This window comes from Salvelinus alpinus, chromosome 3 (genome assembly GCF_045679555.1).
Source record: "Salvelinus alpinus chromosome 3, SLU_Salpinus.1, whole genome shotgun sequence".
NCBI lineage: Eukaryota > Metazoa > Chordata > Actinopteri > Salmoniformes > Salmonidae > Salvelinus > Salvelinus alpinus.
In genome coordinates this window covers 79,146,351-79,169,508 of record NC_092088.1, presented here as the reverse complement: position 1 = coordinate 79,169,508, position 23,158 = coordinate 79,146,351, and the positions used below count along the sequence as shown (strand labels likewise).

The following is a 23,158-nucleotide window of genomic DNA, read 5'->3' as shown; positions in this document are numbered from 1 at the left end:
TGGGACTCATATTCTTTTTGGACTCAACAATGGGCCAGAATCCATATCATTAACTTTTTCAGCCTATAAAAATATGTGAATAAAAATTGTTTGGTGACCCACATTTCATTGGATGATCAGCTTTCTTTGTTTAAAATGAATCTGATTGGATGGTTTGTTCTATTACCCAATCTCTGAGAGATACAGTAGACATAATCCTGGTTTTTGATTGCTGCCCGCTCTTCCTGCTCCCACCACTTACAGTGCTCATTATTTTGATCTGTCTTTCGTTTTCTTTCCATCTGCAATGTTGCTGTAGCATGTTGCTGTAGCATGGTGCTGTACCATGGTAGCATGGTACTGTAGAATTGTGCTGTAGCATGGTGCTGTAGAATGGCACTGCAGATGCTGTACATTGTGCTCCACTCTACATTGTGCTGTAGAATGGTGCTGTAGAATGGTGCTGTAGAATGGTGGCATGGTGCTGTAGTATGGTGCTGTAGATTGGTCATGTAGAATGGTCATGTAGAATGGTGATGTAGCATGGTTCTGTAGAATGGTGCTGTAGAATGGCACTGTACCATGGTGGCATGGTGCGGTAGAATGGTGATGTAGCATGATGCTGTAGAATGGTGCTGTAGCATGGTGCTATGGTGCTGTAGCATGATGCTGTAGAATGGTGCTGTAGCATGGTGGCATTGTGCTGTAGGATGGTTGTGTAGCATGGTGCTACAGGATGATGCTGTAGAATGTTCCTGTTGAATAGTCGAATGGTGCTGTAGAATGGTGCTGTAGAATGGTGGCATGGTGCTGTAGTATGGTGCTGTAGATTGGTCATGTAGAATGGTCATGTAGAATGGTGATGTAGCATGGTTCTGTAGAATGGTGCTGTAGCATGGCACTGTACCATGGTGGCATGGTGCGGTAGAATGGTGATGTAGCATGATGCTGTATAATGGTGCTGTAGCATGGTGCTATGGTGCTGTAGCATGATGCTGTAGAATGGTGCTGTAGCATGGTGGCATTGTGCTGTAGGATGGTTGTGTAGCATGGTGCTACAGGATGATGCTGTAGAATGTTCCTGTTGAATAGTCGAATGGTGCTGTAGCCTGGTGCTGTAGAATGGTAGCATGGTGCTGTAGGATGGTGCTGTAACATGGTAGTATGGTGCTGTAGCATGGTAGCATGGTGTTTTAACATGGTGCTGTAACACGGTAGCATGTGGCTGTAGCATGTTGCTGTAGCATGGTCGAATGGTGCTGTAGACCTGGGCTGTAGCATGGTGCTGTAGAATGGTAGCATGTTGCTGTAGAATGGTAGCATGGTGCTGGAGAATGGTGCTGTAGAATGGTAGCATGGTGCTGTATAATGGTAGCATGGTGCTGTAGCATGGTAGCATGGTGCTGTAGAATGGTGCTGTAGAATGGTAGAATGGTGCTGTAGCATGGTAGCATGGTGCTGTAGAATGGTGGTGCAGAATGGGGCTGTAGAATGGTAGCATGGTGCTGTAGCATGGTGATGTAGAATGGTAGCATGGTGCTGTAGCATGGTAGAATGGTGATGTAGAATGGTGGTGCAGAATGGGGCTGTAGAATGGTAGCATGTTGCTGTAGCATGGTGCTGTGACATGGTAGTATGGTGCTGTAGCATGATGCTATAGCATGGTGCTGTAACATGGTAGTATGGTGCTGTAGAATGGTGCTGTACAATGGTGCTGTAGCATGGCACTGTAGGATGGTGCTGTACAATGGTGCTGTAGAATGGTGCTGTAGAATGGTAGCACGGTGCTGTAGAATGGTGCTGTGACATGGTAGCATGGTGCTGTAACATGGTAGTATGGTGCTATAGTATGGTGCTGTAGAATGGTGCTGTAGAATGGCACTGTAGGATGGTAGCTGTAGATCCACATCAGTAGAGAAACTGGTTTAAACTCTAGGAAAAAACAATATCACACCACAGCTGCATGGTATTGACAGTGTACCATGGTCTGTTTTGGGGGAAAACATGTGGTCATGTGTGGTCACTCAGGAGGAGTGTGGGGCTTGGAGGTCTAGATTGGTGCAGCGGTTTAAGGCACTGCATCTCTAGTGCAAGAGGCATCACTATAGTACCTGGTTCGAATCCAGGCTGTATCACATCCGACCGTGTTCGGGAGTCCCATAGGGCGACGCACAATTGGCCCAGCGTCATCGGGGTTTGGCCAGGGTAGGCCGTCATTGTAAATAATAATTTGTTCTTAACTGACTTGCCTCGTTAAATAAAAATAAAATAAATAATAGAGGGGCCTAGGTCACCCTTCCCAAAACAAGCCCAGTGCCTCAATCACAGATGAGGCGGAAAGGGTGCCCCACCACCCCACCACACAGTTAATCCTCTGTCAATGTTGCGACTACAGTGATGAATGGGTTAATGGTGTAACGAGTGTTGGACACACTAATGGCTATAACCTGTTTGGGATCAGCACCAGCACAACTATCTGAAACCCCGCCACTATTAAGGCACGTCTCCAGTCTTCTGATCTGACCCACTTGGTCATATCTCAATAACCCAGCATCAACAACCCAACCGTGGTCTTTTTAAAGTGAACAAATGCCTGCAAGCCAGCAGCTGGGTCATCCAAACATCCCAGACTTTTTTAGAGTGTGGAAGGGTGGCCAACTGGACATCTAAACAAAAGTAAAATATATCATGCCCATACTTAATTTTTTAAATCTTCATTGTTTGTCATTTCCTTCTCTCTTTTTTTTTTTTTACACCAAATACAAACAGAAAAACAATGACTACATCCCCTCTGCCAAGACCCACATGCTCACACTCACATCCTTATTGCTTGCATTATTGTTTGCCACATGGCCTTAAGTTGTACCAATTAGTTTTTCTCAGTCACCAATGCTATTTCAATATTTCAGTAATAAATCATTTGAGTTATCCATTGTGTTAATGATGGTCGGATTAATTGATTTCCAATCCTTTTCTGACTCAAATAAGATTCCCTCAAAGTTGCTCTGATGTCCAAAAGATTTCAAATAGAAATGTCATGATATGTAACTTTTATGTTGCTTGTATTTGAAACTATCTACTTTGGTGAGTCCAATATTACTTTTCAATTCTGTCATGGAAATAAATGTATACTGTACAAAAATATGAACGCAACATGCCACAATTTCAACCATTTTACTGAGTTACAGATCATATAAAGACATTAATTAATTAGGCCCTTAATCTATGGATGTCACATGACTTAGCAGGGACGCAGCCATTGGTGGACGTGGGAAGGCATAGGCCCAACCACTTAGAAGCCATGTCTACCCACTGGGTAGCCAGGCCCAGCCAATCAGAAGGAATTTTTCCCTACAAAGGGCTTTATTACAGACAGAAATACTCCTCAGTTTCATCAGCTGTCCGGGTGGCTGGTCTCAGACGATCCTGCAGGTGAAGAAGCCAGATGTGGAGTTCCTGGGCTGGCATGGTTACACGTGGTCTGCGGTTGTTAGGCAGGTTGGACTTACTGCCAAATTCTAAAAAAATACCTTGGACGTGGCTTATGGTAGAGAAATTAACATTACATTCTCTGGCAACAGCTCTGGTGGACATTCCTGCAGTCAGCATGCCAATTGCACGCTCCCTCAAAACTTGAGACATCTGTGGCATTGTGTTGTGTAGCAAAACTGCACATTTTAGAGTGACCTTTTATTGTCCCCAGCACATGGTGCACCTGTGTAATGATCATGCTGTTTAATCAGCTTCTTGATATGCCACACCTGTCAGGTGGATGGATTATCTTGGCAAAGGAGAAATGCTCACCAATAGGGATGTAAATAAATTTGTGCACAAAATTTTAGAGAAATAAGCGTTTTGTGCACATGTAACATTTTTGGAATCTTTTATTTCAGCTCATGAAACATGAGACCAACACTTTACATGTTGCGTTTATATTTTTGTTCAGTATATTTCTATGCCTTTAGTGTTCCATGTGGAGCAATTTATCGGTGAATTCTGAAAAGCTATCCAAGTATTTTTCCATAAGGTTGTCTTTTTAGGGAGTGATATTGGTTATTGTGGAATACATTGCATTTTCTACCATATTGTTATAGTGTTCTTAACTACTGTAGGAAGTTGTTCATGTTCTTATCTTTACCCTTTGAAAATAGACACGTAAAAGATTCTGGGGATGAGCATGTGCATCTTCAGTATGTACCCATTGTTCGTCTTTAGTGCATTTAACTGTATGGGGTAGCGAGGTTAAAAGCCTTGGGTAGTGAGTTGATACAATTCCAAGTCTGGAAAGTTAAAACCACCCTCACATTTAGGAAGATGCCCCCCACTGCCACGCTGATCCTTAACACTGGGGCCCCACAGGGGTGTGTACTTAGTCCCCTCCTGTATTCCCTGGTCACCCACAACTGCGTGGCCAAACACGACTTCAACACCATCATTAAGTTTGCTGACGACACAACAGTGGTAGGACTGATCACCGACAACGATGAGACGGCCTATCCCTCAATGTGAGCAAGACAAAGTAGCTGATCGTGGACTACAGCAAAAGGCGGGCCGAACAGGCCCCCATTAACATCGACGGGCCTGTAGTGGAGCGGGTCGAGAGTTTCAATTTACATTTAAGTCATTTAGCAGACGCTCTTATCCAGAGCGACTTACAAATTGGTGCATTCACCTTATGACATCCAGTGGAACAGCCACTTTACAATAGTGCATCTAAATCTTTTAAGGGGGGGGGGGGGGGTGAGAAGGATTACTTTCTCCTATCCTAGGTATTCCTTAAAGAGGTGGGGGGGGGTTGGTGTCCACATCACCAACGAACTATCATGTTCCAAACATACCAAGACAGTCGTGAAGAGGGCACGACAAAACCTTTTCCCCCTCAGGAGACTGAAAAGATTTGACATGGGTCCCCAGATCCTCAAAAGGTTCTACAGCTGCACCATCGAGAGCATCCTGACCGGTTGCATCACCGCCTGGTATGGCAAGTGCTCAGCATCTGACCGTAAGGCGCTACAGAGGGTAGTGCGAACGGCCCAGTACATCACTGGGGCCAAGCTTCCTGCAATCCAAGACCTATATAATAGGCGGTGTCAGAGGAAAGCCCATAAAATTGTCAGAGACTCCAGTCACCCAGGTCATAGACTGTTTTCTCTGCTACCGCGCGGCAAGTGTTACCGGAGCGCCAAGTCCAGGACCCAAAGGCTCCTCAACAGCTTCTACCCCCAAGCCATTAGACTGCTGAACAATTCATAAAAATCGCCACCGGAGAATTTACATTGCCCCCCCTCTTGTAAACTGCTGTTACTCACTGTTTGTTTGTTACCTGTGCATAGCCACTTCACCCCCACCTACATGTACAGATTACCTCAACTAGCTTGTACCCCTGCACACTGACTCTGTACCGGTGCCCCCTGTATATAGCCTCGTTATTCTTATTGTGTTACTTTTTATTATTACTTTTTATTTTAGCCTACTTGGTAAATATTTTCTTCTTCTTGAACTGCACTGTTGGTTAAGAGCTTGTAAGTAAGCATTTCATGGTAAGTCTACACTTGTTGTATTCGGTGCATGTGGCAAATAAAGTTTGATTTGATTTTATGACCGAGTATACTTTTTTAAAGAATGTCTTTGATGGGGTAATTGGTATTACCGAAAATAAATACAAAAACTTTGGGAGCCATTCCATTCTAAAGAGGCGACCATGTCAGCATGCATTGTGCCCGGTCCGCCACAGGAGTCGCTAGAGCGCGATGGGACAAGAACATCACTGCCGGATAAACCCTCCCCTAACCTGGACGAAACTGTACCAGTTGTGCGCCTCCTCTGTGTAGGCTGTAACGTAAGAACATTTTGAAAAGGTCAAGGGGTCCGAATACTTTCCGAATGCACTGTACATCCTTGTTCTTAGAAAGTGCCTAGTAGATCATTCCAGGAAAAAGCTTGATCTAATATTTGATTCAGAGGAGGCTGGTGGGTGGAGCTATAGGAGGCTCATTGTAATGGCTGGAGTGGAATAAATGGAATAGTACCAAACAGATCTAACATATGGAAACCACATGTTTGACTTTGTTCTGTTCCATTCCAGCCATTACAATGAGCCTGTCCTCCTATAGCTCCCCCCTTCAGCTTCCTCTGATTTGATTACAGGGTACTACTTGATGTAAACCTGATTGCATTCATGCTTAGTAGGGCACCTGTGTGTACACACAGTGTGCTTTCATGTTTTGCTATAACAGAAATGTCATTGCCTCTTGGTAATCTAATGGGGACTACTAATGGGCATTAGACAACACACTGTTTTGTGGAAAAGCAACTGAGTGGCCTGATTTGTGGGCTATGCTGTATCATGTGTCTATTATTCAGCCCACTGTAATCACTGGGGTATACCTAGCTCACATTATATATGAACAAAGCATGGATTCATGCGTCTGTTATTCAGCCCTCTGTAATCACTGGGATATACAGTGCATTCGGGAAGTATTCTGACCTCTTGGTTTTTTCCACATTTTGTGGAAATAGCTGTGCATTGACGCTCCCCATCCAACTTGACAGAGCTTGAGAGGATCTTCAGAGAAGAATGAGAGAAACTCCCCAAATACTGGTGTGCCAAGCGTGTATACCCAAGAAGACTCAAGGCTGTAATCGCTGCCAAAGGTGCTTCAAAAAAGTACTGAGTAAAGGGTCTGAATACTTATGTAAATGTGATATTTCAGTTTTTCCTATTTAATACATTTGCAAAAAATTCTAAAAAACAATTTTTGCTTTTTTATTATGAGGTATTGTGTGTAGATTGATGAGGGAAAACAATTATTTAATCAATTTTAGAATAAGGCTGTTATGTAACAAAATGTTGAAAAAGTCAAGTAGTTTGAACACTTTCCAAATGCACTGTACCTCGCTCACATTATATATGAACAGAGCATGGATTCATTATACCAGACAAAACAACATGGACTCACTACTTAGGGAAGTAATGGCTCAGTGTTGTTGGCAAACACAGTTACCTGGGCAGTGTCATGCAGGAGACTGAGGCTGCATCACAAATGGCACCCTATTCCCTACATGGTGCAGTACTTTTAGAGCCTATGGGGCTGTGGTCAATAGTAGTGCCCTGTATAGGGAATAGGGTACCATTTGGGACAGGCCCACTGTTACCTGGCCAGTACCATGCAGGAGACTCCTTAAATTCCAGTTTAAGAACTCTGTGTTCCTCTCAGGCCCTTAACGACTGGTGTAAGATGTAACCGTGAAGGAACATCACAGCCTGTTAAGTTTTCTGCTCCAGTACACTAAACACAGAATATTATTATTTATGTACCAAAACACTTGGGTTGAAAAAACAGCTAAACCTGTGTTTCTTACCTGCAGTAGCTCCAGAGGTGTAAGAAACCTCACATAACACATAACATGTTTATTGAATTCTGACACAGTAGCCTCATGAAATTTGGTCTCTCAAGCCAGTGGAAATAGGTTACTAACAATAAGTGGCACACATACACAGTGTTTTGAAGAATGGTCAAATAAAAATGTTTTGCTAACATTTTCCTCCTGTGTTTGCCAAGTATGGGCTCATTTCAGATTTCATAAGTTTGTGTGGCGTACTGTGCAGGGAAGGATATGGCTGGAGACAAAGCTGTGGTCATTATTGTTTATTTTATTTCACTTTTATTTAACCAGGTAGGCTAGTTGAGAACAAGTTCTCATTTGCAACTGCGACCTGGCCAAGATAAAGCAAAGATCATCACAGCTAGCTAGCTGCCACCGAGTGGCCCAGCCCCGAAGCTAGCTATGAGCCAGGCCCACCTCCCGGCCTCCTCAGTGATCACTCGGCTACACAGCTGATGCCTCCTGGACTCTTCCCCAACACAGCTAGAATCCACTGCTCCACCGGATTCTTGCCGTAAGCTCTGAACCTTTGCATCGGATCATCGCTGCTAGCTAGCTGCTACTGAGTGGCTATAGTGGCTAACACCTCTGTTCTGAAGCTAGCACCAGTTAGCCGCGAGCCAGGTGCATCTCCCGGCTAGCAAACAAAATTACTACAACTACAATACCTCTTTCGCCAACTGTCCTGAACCCTTTGTCAACAAGGAGCCCCACCGTTCCACCACGACTGGTCTGCCGACGTAACTCCATCCGCTGTGCCCTCAACCGGCCTTTGCCGGACGTCGGAGCAGGCGCTTCTACTAGCCACGGCCTGCTAACTTTAAACGCTGTGTCTCCTGCTTGCTAGGTAGTAACGACTACCCAGCAGCTGCCCTGTTTCATCTATTGCTGTTCACTGGACCATATGATCACTTAGCTACATAGCTATGCCTACTGGACTGTTCATTAATCACGGTACTCCATTTTGTATATGTTTAGTTTATCTGTCGGTCCCAGCCTCGAACTCAGGCCCTGTGTGTAGTTAACTGACCCTCTCTGCCCATTCATCGCCATTTTACCTGTTGTTGTTGTCTTAGCTGATTAGCTGTTGTCTTACCCGTTGTTGTCTTAGCTAGCTCTCCCAATCAACACCTGTGATTGCTTTATGCCTCGCTTTATGTCTCTCTCAAATGTCAATATGTGTTGTATATTGTTGTTTAGGATAGTTATCATTGTTTTAGTTTACTGCGGAGCCCCTAGTCCCACTCAACATGCCTCAGATACCTCCTTTGTCCCACCTCCCACACATGTGGTGACCTCACCCAGCATAACTAGTGCATCCAGAGATGCAACCTCTCTTATCGTCACAAAATGCCTGGGTTTTTCCTCCGCTGTACCTGCACCCCACCATACCCATGTCTGTACATTATGCCCTGAATCTATTCTACCACAACCAGAAATCTGCTCCTTTTATTCTCTGTCCCCAACACACTAGACGACCAGTTTTGATAGCCTTTAGCCGTACCCTCATCATACTCCTCCTCTGTTCCTCGGGTGATGTGGAGGCTAACCCAGGCCCTGCGTGTTCCCAGGCACTCTCATTTGTTGACTTCTGTAACCGAAAAAGCCTTGGTTTCATGCATGTTAACATCAAAAGCCTCCTCCCTAAGTCTGTTTTACTCCCTGCTTTAGCACACTCCGCCAACCCTGATGTCCTCGCTGTGTCTGAATCCTGGCTTAGGAAGGCCACCAAAGATTCTGAGATTTCCATCCCCAACTACAACATTTTCCATCAAGATAGAACTGCCAAACGGGGAGGAGTTGCAATCTACTGCAGAGAGAGCTTGCAAAGTTCTGTCATATTTTACAGGTCTATGCCCAAACAGTTCGAGCTTCTAATTAAAAAATCTCTCCAGAAATAAGTCTCTCACTGTTGCCGCCTGTTACAGACCCCCCCCAGCTCCCAGCTGTTCCCTGGACACCATATGTGAATTGATTGCCCCCCTTATATCTTCAGAGTTTGTTCTGTTAGGTGACCTAAACTGGGATATGCTTAACACCCCAGCAGTTCTACAATCTAAGATAGATGCCCTCAATCTCACACAAATTATCAAGGAACCCACCAGGTACAACCCTAAATCCGTAAACATGGGCACCCTCATAGATATTATCCTGACCAACTTGCCCTCCAAATACGCCTCTGCTGTTTTCAATCAGGATCTCAGCGATCATTGCCTCATTGCCTGCATCCGCTATGGGTCCGCGGTCAAATGACCACCCCTCATCACTGTCAAACGCTCCCTAAAACACTTTTGCGAGCAGGCCTTTCTAATCAAACGGGCCCGGGAAGGATATTGACCTCATCCTGTCAGTCAAGGATGCCTGGTCGTTCTTTAAAAGTAATTTCCTCACCTTAAATAAGCATGCCCCTTTAAAAAAATGTAGAACTAAGAACAGATATAACCCTTGGTTCACTCCAGACCTGACTGCCCTCGACCAGCACAAAAACATCCTGTGGCGGACTGCAATAGCATCGAATTGTCCCCGCGATATGCAACTTTTCAGGGAAGTCAGGAACAATACAAACAGTCAGTCAGGAAAGCAAAGGCTAGCTTTTTCAAACAGAAATGTTCATCCTGTAGCTCTAACTCCAAAAAGTTTTGGGACACTGTAAAGTCCATGGAGAACAAGAGCACCTCCTCCCAGCTACCCACTGCACTGAGGCTAAGTAAACACTGTCACCACCGATAAATCCACAATAATCGAGAATTTCAATAAGCAATTCTCTACGGCTGGCCATGCTTTCCTCCTGGCTACCCCAACCCCGGCCAACAGCTCCGCACCCCCCGCAGCTACTTGCCCAAGCCTCCCCAGCTTCTCCTTCACCCAAATCCAGATAGAAGATGTTCTGAAAGAGCTGCAAAACCTGGACCCGTACATATCAGCTGGGCTAGACAATCTGGACACTCTCTTTCTAAAATTATCAGCCGCCATTGTTGCAACCCCTATTACCAGTCCGTTCAACCTCTCTTTCGTATCGTCCGAGATCCATAAAGATTGGAAAGCTGCCGCGGTCATCCCCCTCTTCAAAGGGGAGACACTGTAGACCCAAAGTGTTATAGACCTATATCCATCCTGCCCTGCCTTTCTAAAGTCTAATAAAGTTAATAAGTTAATAAACAGATTTCGAAACCCACCGTAACTTCTCCGCTGTGCAATCTGGTTTCCGAGCTGGTCATGGGTGCACCTCAGCCACGCTCAAGGTACTAAACGATATCATAACCGCCATCGATAAAAGATTGTACTGTGCAGCCGTCTTCATCGACCTGGCCAAGGCTTTCGACTCTGTCCATCACCGTATTCTTATCGGCAGACTCAACAGCCTTGGTTTCTCAAATTACTGCCTCACCTGGTTCACCAACTACTTCTCAGACAGAGTTCAGTGTGTCAAATTTGAGGGCCTGTTGTTCGGACCTCTGGCAGTCTCTATGGGGGTACCACAGGGTTCAATTCTCGGGCCGACTCTTTTCTCTGTATATATCATCGATGTCGCTCTTGCTACGGGTGATTCCCTGATCCACCTCTACGCAGACGACACCATTCTGTATACATCTGGCTCTTCTTTGGGCAATGTGTTAACTAACCTCCAGACGAGCTTCAATACCATACAACACTCCTTCCGTTGCCTCTAACTGCTCTTAAACGCTAGTAAAACTAAATGCATGCTCTTCAATCATTCACTGCCCGCACATACCCGCCCGCCTAGCATCACTACTCTGGACGGTTCTGACTTATAATATGTGGACAACTACAAATACCTAGGTGTCTGGCTAGACTGTAAACTCTCCTTCCAGACTCATATTAAACATCTCCAATCCAAAATGAAATCTAGAATCGGCTTTCTATTTCACAACAAAGCCTCCTTCACTCATTCCGCCAAACATACCCTCGTAAAACTGACTATCGTACCGATCCTCGACTTCGAAGACAGACTCTCTCCAATACAATCCAACATTGCAGAGTTATGTGCATCCTTTCAAGCACACCCTTCTCATTAAAATAGCCTCCAACACTCTACACTGCAAACTGGATGCAGTCTATCACAGTGCCATCCATTTTGTCACCAAAGCACCATATACCACCCACCACTGCGACCTGTATGCTCTAGTCGTCTGACCCTCGTTACATATTCGTCGCCAGACCCACTGGCTCTAGGTCATCTATAAGTTTTTGCTTAAGTAAAGCTCCGCCTTATCTCAGCTGACTTGTCACAATAACACCACCCACCCGTAGCACGCGCTCCAGCAGGTATATCTCACTGGTCAATCTCAAAGCCAACACCCACTTTGGCCGCCTTTCCTTCCAGTTCTCTTCTGCTAATGACTGGAACGAATAGAAAATCTCTGAAGCTGGAGACTTATATTTCCCTCATAACTTTAAACATCAGCTATCTAAGCAGCTAACCGATCGCTGCAGCTGTACATAGCCCATCTGTAAATAGCCCATCCAATCTACCTACCTCATCCCCATATTGTTTTTATTTACTTTTCTGCTCTTTTGCACACCAGTATTTCTACACATCTATCATTCCAGTGTTAATTTGTTAAATTGTAATTATGGCCTATTTATTGCCTTACCTCCTCACACCATTTGCACACACTGTATTCAGACTTATTTTTTTAAAATTCTATTGTGTTATTGACTGTACGTTTGTTTATCCCATGTGTAACTTTGTGTTGTTGTTTGTGTCGCACTGCTTTGCTTTATCTTGCCCTGGTCGCAGTTGTAAATGAGAACTTGTTCTCAACTAGCCTTCCTGGTTAAATAAAGGTGAAATAAATTAGGGTGCACGTGTTTACGAATTTGGGGTTGTATCTGGTAGGTTCCTTGATAATTTGTTTGAGATTGAGGGCTTCTAGCTTAGATTGTAGGATGGCCGGGTTGTTAAGCATATCCCAGTCTAGGTCACCTAACAGCACGAACTCTGAAGATATATTGGGGGCAATCAATTCGCATATGGAGTCCAGGGCACACCTGGGGGCTGAGGGGGGTCTATAGCAAGCGGAAACAGTGAGACTTATTTCTGGAAAGGTGGATTTTTAAATGTAGAAGCTTGAACTGTTTGGGCACAGACCTGGGTAGTACGACAGAACTCTGCAGGCTATCTTTGCAGTAGATTGCGACCCCGCCCCTTTTGGCAGTTCTATCTTGGCGGAAAATGTTGTAGTTGGGGATGGAAATTTCAGAATTTTTGGTGGCCTTCCTAAGCCAGGATTCAGACATGGCTAGGACATCAAGGTTGGGGGAGTGTGCTAAAGCAGTGAATAAAACAAGCTTAGTGAGGAGGTTTCTGATGTTAACATGCATGAAACCAAGGCTTTTACGGTTACAGAAGTCAACAAATGATAGCTCCTGGGGAATAGGTGTGGTACTGGCATCTACAGGGCCCGGGTTAACCTCTACATCACCAGAAGAACAGAGGAAGAGTAGGATAAGGGTATGGCTAAAGGCTATAAGAACTGGTTGTCTAGTACGTTGGGAACAGAGAATAAAAGGAGCAGATTTCTGGGCGTGGTAGAATAGATTCAGGGCGTAATGTACAGACAAGGGCATGGTAGGATGTGAGTACAGTGGAGATAAACCTTGGCCTTGAGTGACGATGAGAGAGGTTTCGCCTCTGGTGGGACCCGTTAAGCCAGGTGAGGTCTCCACATGTGTGGGGGGTGGGAGAAAAGAGCTATCTAATGCAAGGTGAGCGGGACTGAGGGCTCTACAGTGAAATAAAACAATAAGGACTAGCCGAGACAGCAGTAGACAAGGCATATTGACATTAGAGAGAGGCATATTAACATTAGAGAGAGGCATAAAGCAGTCACAGGTGTTGATCGGAAGAGCTAAGACAACAACGGGTAAATGTCGTTGAATGGGCAGAGCTGGTCAGTTAGGTACATGCAGGACCTGAGTTCGAGGCTGGACACTTGATACCTGTACATGATTTTCACATCTCTGAGAATCTTGACTTGTTCCAGGATGGACATGACTAACTCCTGTACAATAAATCATGCCTAATATTTTTTGGAAGCGTGCGTTACATGAGACAAACATCTTATCAACTCTTGCCCCACAAATGAAGATTGGGAAGAGTTGCTGACATTGTTTTGAGAAATGAATAACTTTAAAAGATGATACAATGTTTTATGACACAATTATTTCAGTTCCAAGGCCAGTCAGTCAGGCACACATGCAGTTCTTCCTTTCACGCACGCCTACTATCTAGCAAAACCTCCAACCAGGCCAAACTTCCAGGTCAACGGCAGCCTAAATATTTCTGCAAAGGTTGCGTCCCAAATGGCAGCCTTTTCCCTATTTAGTGCACTACCGTTGACACTATATATAGGGAATGGGGTGTCATTTGGGATGCACTGGGCACTGGTCAAAATTAGTGCACTATATAGGGAATAGGGTGCCATTTGGGATGCACATGAAGACAGAAATCTTGAATCTGTGTCCAGCGTAGTCTTTTGCTTGTGTAGTTAATTGCTTTAGGCGCCACTAAAGCGGGAGCCAGGTTTTCAGATTGCTAGCCCCGGTGAGAGAGAGGGTGGGCTGAATCTCCCCTCTCCCCCGCTACATTCATAGAACAGCTCAGGTTTTCCTTGGAAAGTATACACTGGTACCTCAGTTCCTCACACTGCACTGTCTGTCTGTCTCTCAGTGTATGTGTGTGCCAAAGATCTCTATCTGAAGGAGCCTCTGGAGAGCATATGGGACCTACACATATTGTAGTGATGGGTTAAAGACACATAAAGAAGGAGAGAAACAAGATAACCGCTTTAACTGCTTAAGTTAGCCACAGCACTGGTACTGCATTCATTCTAGACCACATGCAATGATGTCTCCCCCACCCCTCTCAATTCAATTCAAAGAGGTTTATTGGCATGGGAAACATATGTTTACATTGTCAGAGCAAGTGAAATAGATAATAAACAAAAGTGAAATAAACAACACAAGTGAACAGTAAACATTACACTCACAAAAGTTCCAAAGGAATAGAGACATTTCAGGTGTTATATTATGTCTATTTATAGTGTTATAATGATGTGCAAATAGTTGAAGTACAAAAGGGAAAATAAATATAGGTTGTATTTACAATGGTGTTTGTTCTTCACTGGTTGACCTTTTCTTGTGGCGACATGTCACAAATATTGCTGCTGTGATGGCACACTGTGGTATTTCACCCAATAGATATTGGAGTTTTATCAAAATTGGATTTGTTTTCACATTCTATGTAATCTGAGGGAAATATGTGTCTCTAATATGGTCATACAGCTGGCAGGAGGTTAGGAAGTGCAGCTCAGTTTCCACCTCATTTTGTGGGCAGTGTGCACATAGCCTGTCTTCTCTTGAGAGCCAGGTCTGCCTACGGTGGCCTCTCTCAATAGCAAGGCTATGCTTACGTGAGTTTGTACATAGTCAAAGCTTTTCTTACTTTTGGGTCAGTCTCAGTGGTCAGGTATTCTGCCACTGTGTACTCTCTTTTTAGGGCCAAATAGCATTCCAGTTTGCTAATTTTTAAAAAATTATTTATTTCCAATGTGTCAAGTAATTATCTTTTTGTTTTCTCATCATTTGATTGGATCTAATTGTGTTGCTGTCCTGGGGCTCTGTGGGGTCTGTTTGTGTTGGTGAACAGAGCCCCAGGACCAGCTGGCTTAGGGGACTCTTCTCCAGGTTAATTTCTCTGTAGGGGAGGGCTTTGTAATGGAAGGTTTGGGAATTTTGATAATCTCTCTCTCTCGCTGTCTCTCTCTCTCTCTCTCTTTTTCCATCTCTCACTCTCTCTCTCTCTCTCTCTCTCTCTCTCTCTCTCTCTCTCTGCCTCTCTCTCTCTCTGTCTCTCTCTCTATTTTTATATCTCTTTCTCTCTGTCTCTCTCTCTCGATCCTAACCTAGTCTTCCATATACTGCACTCACACACACATCACTGCTTGCATTTTGGATGTTATATGAGGACAGTGTTATGTTCCTGACCTGTACGCCTCCTTTAGTGCCGGGTTGGCTGTTGTCCATCCGTTTCCCAGTTGTCATATAGGGGTGCTGCTGATAACCAGGAAGTTCTTAATACCAATGGTCCAACCATCAACACTGCTTATGTAACTGTGGAGGGAGTTGGCACAGGGTCATAATAGTTCCTGCAGCCTTTCCATGCAGATCCAGTGCTGTTATTGTAAAGTTGAAAGTCTAGAAGCAACAACGGCTCAGCTGTGAAGTGGTAGGCCACACAAGCTCACAAGAACGGGACCACGAAGAACTGAAGCGCGTAGCATGTTAAAATCTTCTGTCCTCGGTTGCAACACTCACTACCGAGTTCTAAACTGCCTCTGGAAGCAACGTCAGCACAATAACTGTTCGTCGGGAGCTTCATGAAATAGGTTTCTATGGCCGAGTAGCCACACACAATCCTAAGATCACCATGCTTAATAAAGCTTGCCACCATTGGACTCTAGAGCAGTGAAACCCTTTCTCTGGAGTGATGAATCACGCTTCACCATCTGGGATTGACGGATGCCAGGAACACGCTGCCTGCCCCAATGCATAGTACCAACTGTAAAGTTTGGTTGAGGAGGAATAATTCCAGTGAAGGGAAATCTTAACGCTACAGCATACAATGACATTCTAGACGACTCTGTGCTTCCAACTTTGTGGAAACAGTTTGGGGAAGGCACTTTCCTGTTTCAGCATGACAATGCCCCCGTGCACAAAGCAAGGTCCATACAGAAATGGTTTGTCAAGATCGGTGTGAAAGAACTTGAGCTTACTTGGCTGCACTTGACCATATGATTGGACAATAATCAAGATAAGAGAAAACTAGAGCCTGCAGGACTTGCTTTTTGGAGTGAGAGCAGAGCATCTCTTTATTATGGACAGACCTCTCCCCATCTTTACCACCATTGAATCTATATGTTTTGACCATGACAGTTTGCAATCTAAGGTAACACCAATTAATTTAGTCTCCTCAACTTGTTCAACAGCCACACCATTCATTACCAGATTCAGCTGAGGTCTAGAACTTAGGGAATGATTTGTAACAAATACAATGCTCTTAGTTTTAGAGATGTTCAGGACCAGTTTATTACTGACCACCCATTTCCAAACAAACTGCAACTCCATGTTAAGGGTTTCAGTGACTTCATTAGCTGTGGTTGCTGACACATACAGTGGGGAGAACAAGTATTTGATACACTGCCGATTTTGCAGGTTTTCCTACTTACAAAGCATGTAGAGGTCTGTAATTTTTATCATAGGTACACTTCAACTGTGAGAGACGGAATCTAAAACAAAAATCCAGAAAATCACATTGTATGATTTTTAAATAATTAATTTGCATTTTATTGCATGACATAAGTATTTGATCACCTACCAACCAGTAAGAATTCCGGCTCTCACAGACCTGTTAGTTTTTCTTTAAGAAGCCCTCCTGTTCTCCACTCATTACCTGTATTAACTGCACCTGTTTGAACTCGTTACCTGTATAAAAGACACCTGTCCACACACTCAATCAAACAGATTCCAACCTCTCCACAATGGCCAAGACCAGAGAGCTGTGTAAGGACATCAGGGATAAAATTGTAGACCTGCACAAGGCTGGGATGGGCTACAGGACAATAGGCAAGCAGCTTGGTGAGAAGGAAACAACTGTTGGCGCAATTATTAGAAAATGGAAGAAGTTCAAGATGACGGTCAATCACCCTCGGTCTGGGGCTCCATGCAAGATTTCACCTCGTGGGGCATCAATGATCATGAGGAAGGTGAGGGATCAGCCCAGAACTACACGGCAGGACCTGGTCAATGACCTGAAGAGAGCTGGGACCACAGTCTCAAAGAAAACCATTAGTAACACTACGCCGTCATGGATTAAAATCCTGCAGCGCACGCAAGGTCCCCCTGCTTAAGCCAGTGCATGTCCAGGCCTGTCTGAAGTTTGCCAATGACCATCTGGATGATCCAGAGGAGGAATGGGAGAAGGTCATGTGGTCTGATGAGACAAAAATAGAGCTTTTTGGTCTAACTCCACTCGCCGTGTTTGGAGGAAGAAGAAGTATGAGTACAACCCCAAGAACACCATCCCAACCGTGAAGCATGGAGGTGGAAACATCATTCTTTGGGGATGCTTTTCTGCAAAGGGGACAGGACGACTGCACCGTATTGAGGGGAGGATGGATGGGGCCATGTATCGCGAGATCTTGGCCAACAACCTCCTTCCCTCAGTAAGAGCATTGAAGATGGGTCGTGGCTGGGTCTTCCAGCATGACAACGACACGAAGCACACAGCCATGGCAACTAAGGAGTGGCTCCGTAAGAAGCATCTCAAGGTCCTGGAGTGGCCTAGCCAGTCTCCAGACCTGAACCCAATAGAAAATCTTTGGAGGGAGCTGAAAGTCCGTATTGCCCAGCGACAGCCCCGAAACCTGAAGGATCTGGAGAAGATCTGTAGGGAGGAGTGGGCCAAAATCCCTGCTGCAGTGTGTGCAAACCTAGTCAAGAACTACAGGAAACGTATGATCTCTGTAATTGCAAACAAAGGTTTCTGTACCAAATATTAAGTTCTGCTTTTCTGATGTATCAAATACTTATGTCATGCAATAAAATGCAAATGAATTACTTAAAAATCATACAATGTGATTTTCTGGATTTTTGTTTTAGATTCCGTCTCTCATAGTTGAAGTGTACCTATGATAAAAAATTGCAGACCTCTACATGCTTTGTAAGTAGGAAAACCTGCAAAATCGGCAGTGTATCAAATACTTGTTCTCCCCACTGTATATGGTTGAATCATCAGCATACATGGACACACAGGCTTTGTTTAATGCCAGTGGCAGGTCATTGGTTAAAATAGAAAAGACTAGAGGGACTAAAGAGCTGCCCTGTGGTACACCACACCCTACATGTTTGACATTAGAGAGGCTTCCATTAAGGTAAACCCTTTGAGTTCTATTAGATAGATAGCTCTGAATCCACAATATGGCAGATGTTGAAAAGCCATAAAACATACGTTTTCTCAACAACAGGTTATGATCAATAATATTGAAGGCTGCATTGAAATCTAACAGTACAGCTCCCACAATCTTCTTATTATCAATTTATTTTAACCAATCATCAGTCATTTCTGTCAGTGCAGTACATGTTGAGTGCTGTTTTCTATAAGCATGCTGCAAGTTTGTTGTCAATTTGTTTACTGAGAAATAGCATTGTATTTGGTCAAACACATTTTTTCCAACAGTTTGCTAAGAGCTGGCAGCAAGCTGATAGGTCTGCTGTTAGAACCAGTAAAGGCTGCTTTACCACTCTTTGGTAGCGGAATGACTTTGGGTTCACTCCAGGCCTGAGGACAAAGACTTTCCTCTCGGCTCAGATTAAAAATATGACAGATAGGAGGGGCTATAAAGTCAGCTACCATCCTCAGTAGCTTTCCATTTAAGTTGTTAATGCCAGGAGGTTTGTTATTATTGATAATTCCTCAATCAATGAAGCCTTAACAATTCTAACAGTCAGTTTCTTAACAAGTGCATGTTCATCAATAATTGAAAGAATCAATTTCATAAATTCATCAAGTGCAGCATCTGGATGCTCCTTATTAATTACATCAGACCAACTAATATGTTTTACATCATCCACAGTCACAGCAAAATCTTTTGTATGATGCCTTATACACTATTTTAGGCCCAGCTTTCCTGGATATAGCCACTATATTGTGATCACTGCATCCAATGGGTGCGGATACAGCTTTAGAACAAAGTTCTACAGTATTAGTCACATATACTCCCCCTCCCGCGCTCGAGGTTGTCAGGCTGCTTATTATTACGCACACCTGTCACCATCGTTACGCGCATCAGCGCCTCATCAGACTCACCTGGACACCTTCCTGAGTACCTTCCCTATATATGTTACTCCCTTTGGCTCTTTCCCTAGGCGTTATTGTTTCTGTTCCATTTTTTCATGTCTGTACGCTACTTGTGTTTCTTGTTTTATCCTTGTGTTATTTATTATTAAAAGTCACTCCCTGAACTTGCTTCCCGACTCCCAGCGTACATGTAACAATCAATTAGTAAAAATGTGATCAGTACATGTGGATGATCTTGTTCCTGTAGTGTTTGTAAACACCCTGATAGGTTGATTAATAACCTGAACCAGATTACAGGCACTGGTTACAGTGAGAAGCTTCCTCTTGAGCGGACAGCTTGATGAAAACCAGTCAATATTCAGGTCCCCACGAAAGTAGACCTCTCTGTTTACATCACATACACTATCAAGCATTTCACAGATATTTTTTAGATACTGACTGTTAGCACTTGTTGGCCTATAGCAAGATCCAAAAAGAAAAGGCTTTAGATGTGCCAGGTGAACCTGCAACCACAACACCTCAATAACACTTAAAATTATATCTTCTTTAAGCATTACAGGGATATGGCTCTGAATAGCCTCCCCATAACCATTCCTATTTCTTCTATAGATGTTATATCCTTGTATTGCTACTGCTGTATCATCAAATTAATTATCTTAGTGAGTCTCAGAAATAGCTAATATATTAATGTTATCTGATGTTAGAAAGTTATTGATTTCATGAAACTAATTTCTAAGGCTACATACAGAATATTAAAATGGGCTATTTTCAGCCCTTTCCTGGGTAGATTATCAGAGATAGACATAATATGGAAAAGAGCAAACAAAACAAGATAATAAAATAAAATTCAGCAGTCCATTAATCAGTTAGTGTGTGTAAGTGTGTGTGTGCTGCAAGGTTGGCACTATGAACCCATAGGCTTGGCTCTCTCATCCCTTCCAGGCTTTTGGGAGGGAGGGTGGACAATGAGCCTGTCATAGCGGATGTAATACAATACTCTTTGGCAGCTTTCATGTCTGAGCACTTATTGTTGGTTTCTATTTATGTTCAGACCAAGGTTAAGTCTGTCACTTGTGTTGTATCAGTGTTAAATTCAACCATATAGTGATATTTATGTAATCTGGAAAGCATGTGATGACACATCATGTTTAAGTAGATTTGACATGGTTGTCAACATAAATTGTGCTATTTTCAAATAAGGCACATCAAATCATCGTACAGAATTATCTGCAGCTTGTGTACATGTGTTTATGCTTAAACGGCATCATTACATCACTGTGAAATTAGTCCATGTCACACAACAAATTGATCCTGTGATAGCATAACGTGATAGCATAACGTGATAGCATAAAGTCAACACAATTGATGTTTTCACTTTTACTTTTGTTCTAAATTCACATACTGGTATTCCCTATTATTCCTGATATTTATGCTATGTGGGTAATAATAATAATAACATTAATTCATTTAATTTCTAGCACAGGTTTCATTAAAGAACAATCCAAAATTGCTCAGTAATTGAACAATAGGTCTTTATTGGAAACCGGTTTTGGATGAGTCAACATAATAATAATAATCAGTCCCTAATCAGACACACGTTACAGAGCCTCTTTGGAGGCTAGCAGAAAATGTTATGCTTACTCTTGCAGACTTTAGTTCAGGAATGCCTGAATAAGACATTGGCTATTCCAGGAACGCTTCTGAAGTTGCCAAAATCTCTTTATTCTGTATTTGAATGTGTTGTGCTTGTCATGTGGTACAGTGAGTGAGCTCTCTCGTAAACTCAGTGGTTTAGGGAGCTGTCAAGGTTTCCAGGGCAGGCTGGTTGACCATGAGGCTAAATGCACGTACACACCACAGTGAGCTGTACTGTAGAGGACCTTCAAGTTAAACAGGTCAGTCAGGTTGTCAGTCAGGTCAATCAGACCGTCAGTCAGGTCGTCAGTCAGGTCAATCAGACCGTCAGTCAGGTTGTCAGTCAGGTCAATCAGACCGTCAGTCAGGTCGTCAGTCAGGTCAGTCAGACCGTCAGTCAGGTCGTCAGTCAGACAGTCAGACCATCTGTCAGACCATCTGTCAGACCTTCAGTCAGACCGTCAGTCAGGTTGTCAGTCAGGTCAGTCAGACCGTCAGTCAGGTCGTCAGTCAGGTCAGTCAGACCGTCAGTCAGGTCGTCAGTCAGACAGTCAGACCATCTGTCAGACCATCTGTCAGACCTTCAGTCAGGTTGTCAGTCAGGTCAGTCAGACCGTCAGTCAGGTCGTCAGTCAGGTCAGTCAGACCGTCAGTCAGGTCGTCAGTCAGACAGTCAGACCATCTGTCAGACCATCTGTCAGACCTTCAGTCAGACCGTCAGTCAGGTTGTCAGTCAGGTCAGTCAGACCGTCAGTCAGGTCGTCAGTCAGGTTGTCAGTAAGGTCGTCAGTCAGGTCAGTCAGGTCGTCAGTCAGGTTGTCAGTCAGGTTGTCAATCAACAGGAGACATGGCTCTGCTCTCCACTAGGGTTATGATTAAACACACGTGTCCTAACACAGAAACACACATACACACAAAAGAATGCGCATGTACCCAGATTTTCTGCAGCTGCAACTCAATGACAGTCTTTACCATGCAGTGGGTGTCATCTGTATGAAAACAGAGGCAGTGGAAGCACCCAATCAGATCAGAGAGGGATCATTTCTAGATTGTTAGATGTTTACTCAGAGTTTACCTTCAAGGACACTGAAGCTCAGTCTCCCATCAATACTGTAATCCTAACATACGAGTCCTAGAATGTATCGCCTGTAGTCGCATCATACTCCTGTCTCTGTTACACTAATTCTCCACATACAGTATACATACAAACTCCTTGGTCAAAAGTTATTTTATTCTTATTTAATTAGTGTTTGGCAGTTGATGGACGTTGGGGCTCCCCTCATATACCTTGCTTTCTGAGATAGTCCAGATCCTGAGACAGGCCCTCCCATGCTTGATAGGGCTTGAAGTCCCAAATGGTACCCTATTCCCTAGTGCACTACATTTGACCAGGGAATTTCCAAAACTAGTGCACTATAAAGGGAATAGGGTGCAGGGCCTGGTAACGTGAGTGTCAGGAAGGTATCGTGGTCAGGTAATTGTAAACATAAACATACCCTCCAAGTTTTTCCCAGAACCGCCTGAATGCAGGATTCATGGTTGCAGAAGCCTAGAGGTCTCTCCAGAGTTTTCCGCCAGCTAGGCACCCACTGCAGCCTCCTGGCAGCTTTACTCAGAGACCAGAGACTGAATCAAGCCGTTCATACCTCCCTCTGCACAAAAATGTATTTGTTCACCCACCTACTGTGACCCACCTACCCACTGTGATTATACTGTGACCCACCTACCCACTGTGATTATACTGTGACCAACCTACCCACTGTGATTATACTGTGACCAACCTACCCACTGTGATTATACTGTGACCAACCTACCCACTGTGATTATACTGTGACCCACCTACCCACTGTGATTATACTGTGACCAACCTACCCACTGTGATTATACTGTGACCAACCTACCCACTGTGATTGTACTGTGACCAACCTACCCACTGTGATTATACTGTGACCCACCTACCCACTGTGATTATACTGTGACCAACCTACCCACTGTGATTATACTGTGACCAACCTACCCACTGTGATTATACTCTGACCAACCTACCCACTGTGATTATACTGTGACCAACCTACCCACTGTGATTATACTGTGACCAACCTACCCACTGTGATTATACTGTGACCCACCTACCCACTGTGATTATACTGTGACCAACCTACCCACTGTGATTATACTGTGACCCACCTACCCACTGTGATTATACTGTGACCAACCTACCCACTGTGATTATACTGTGACCAACCTACCCACTGTGATTATACTGTGACCAACCTA

At 44.0% G+C, this 23,158-nt stretch overlaps 1 protein-coding gene across 1 annotated transcript in view; it reads left to right on the top strand.

The window, feature by feature from the left end:
- The window catches only part of LOC139571408 (serine/threonine-protein kinase WNK4-like), a 114,081-nt gene that overhangs the window by 23,785 nt on the left and 67,138 nt on the right, over positions 1 to 23,158 (top strand). The window lies entirely within an intron of this gene.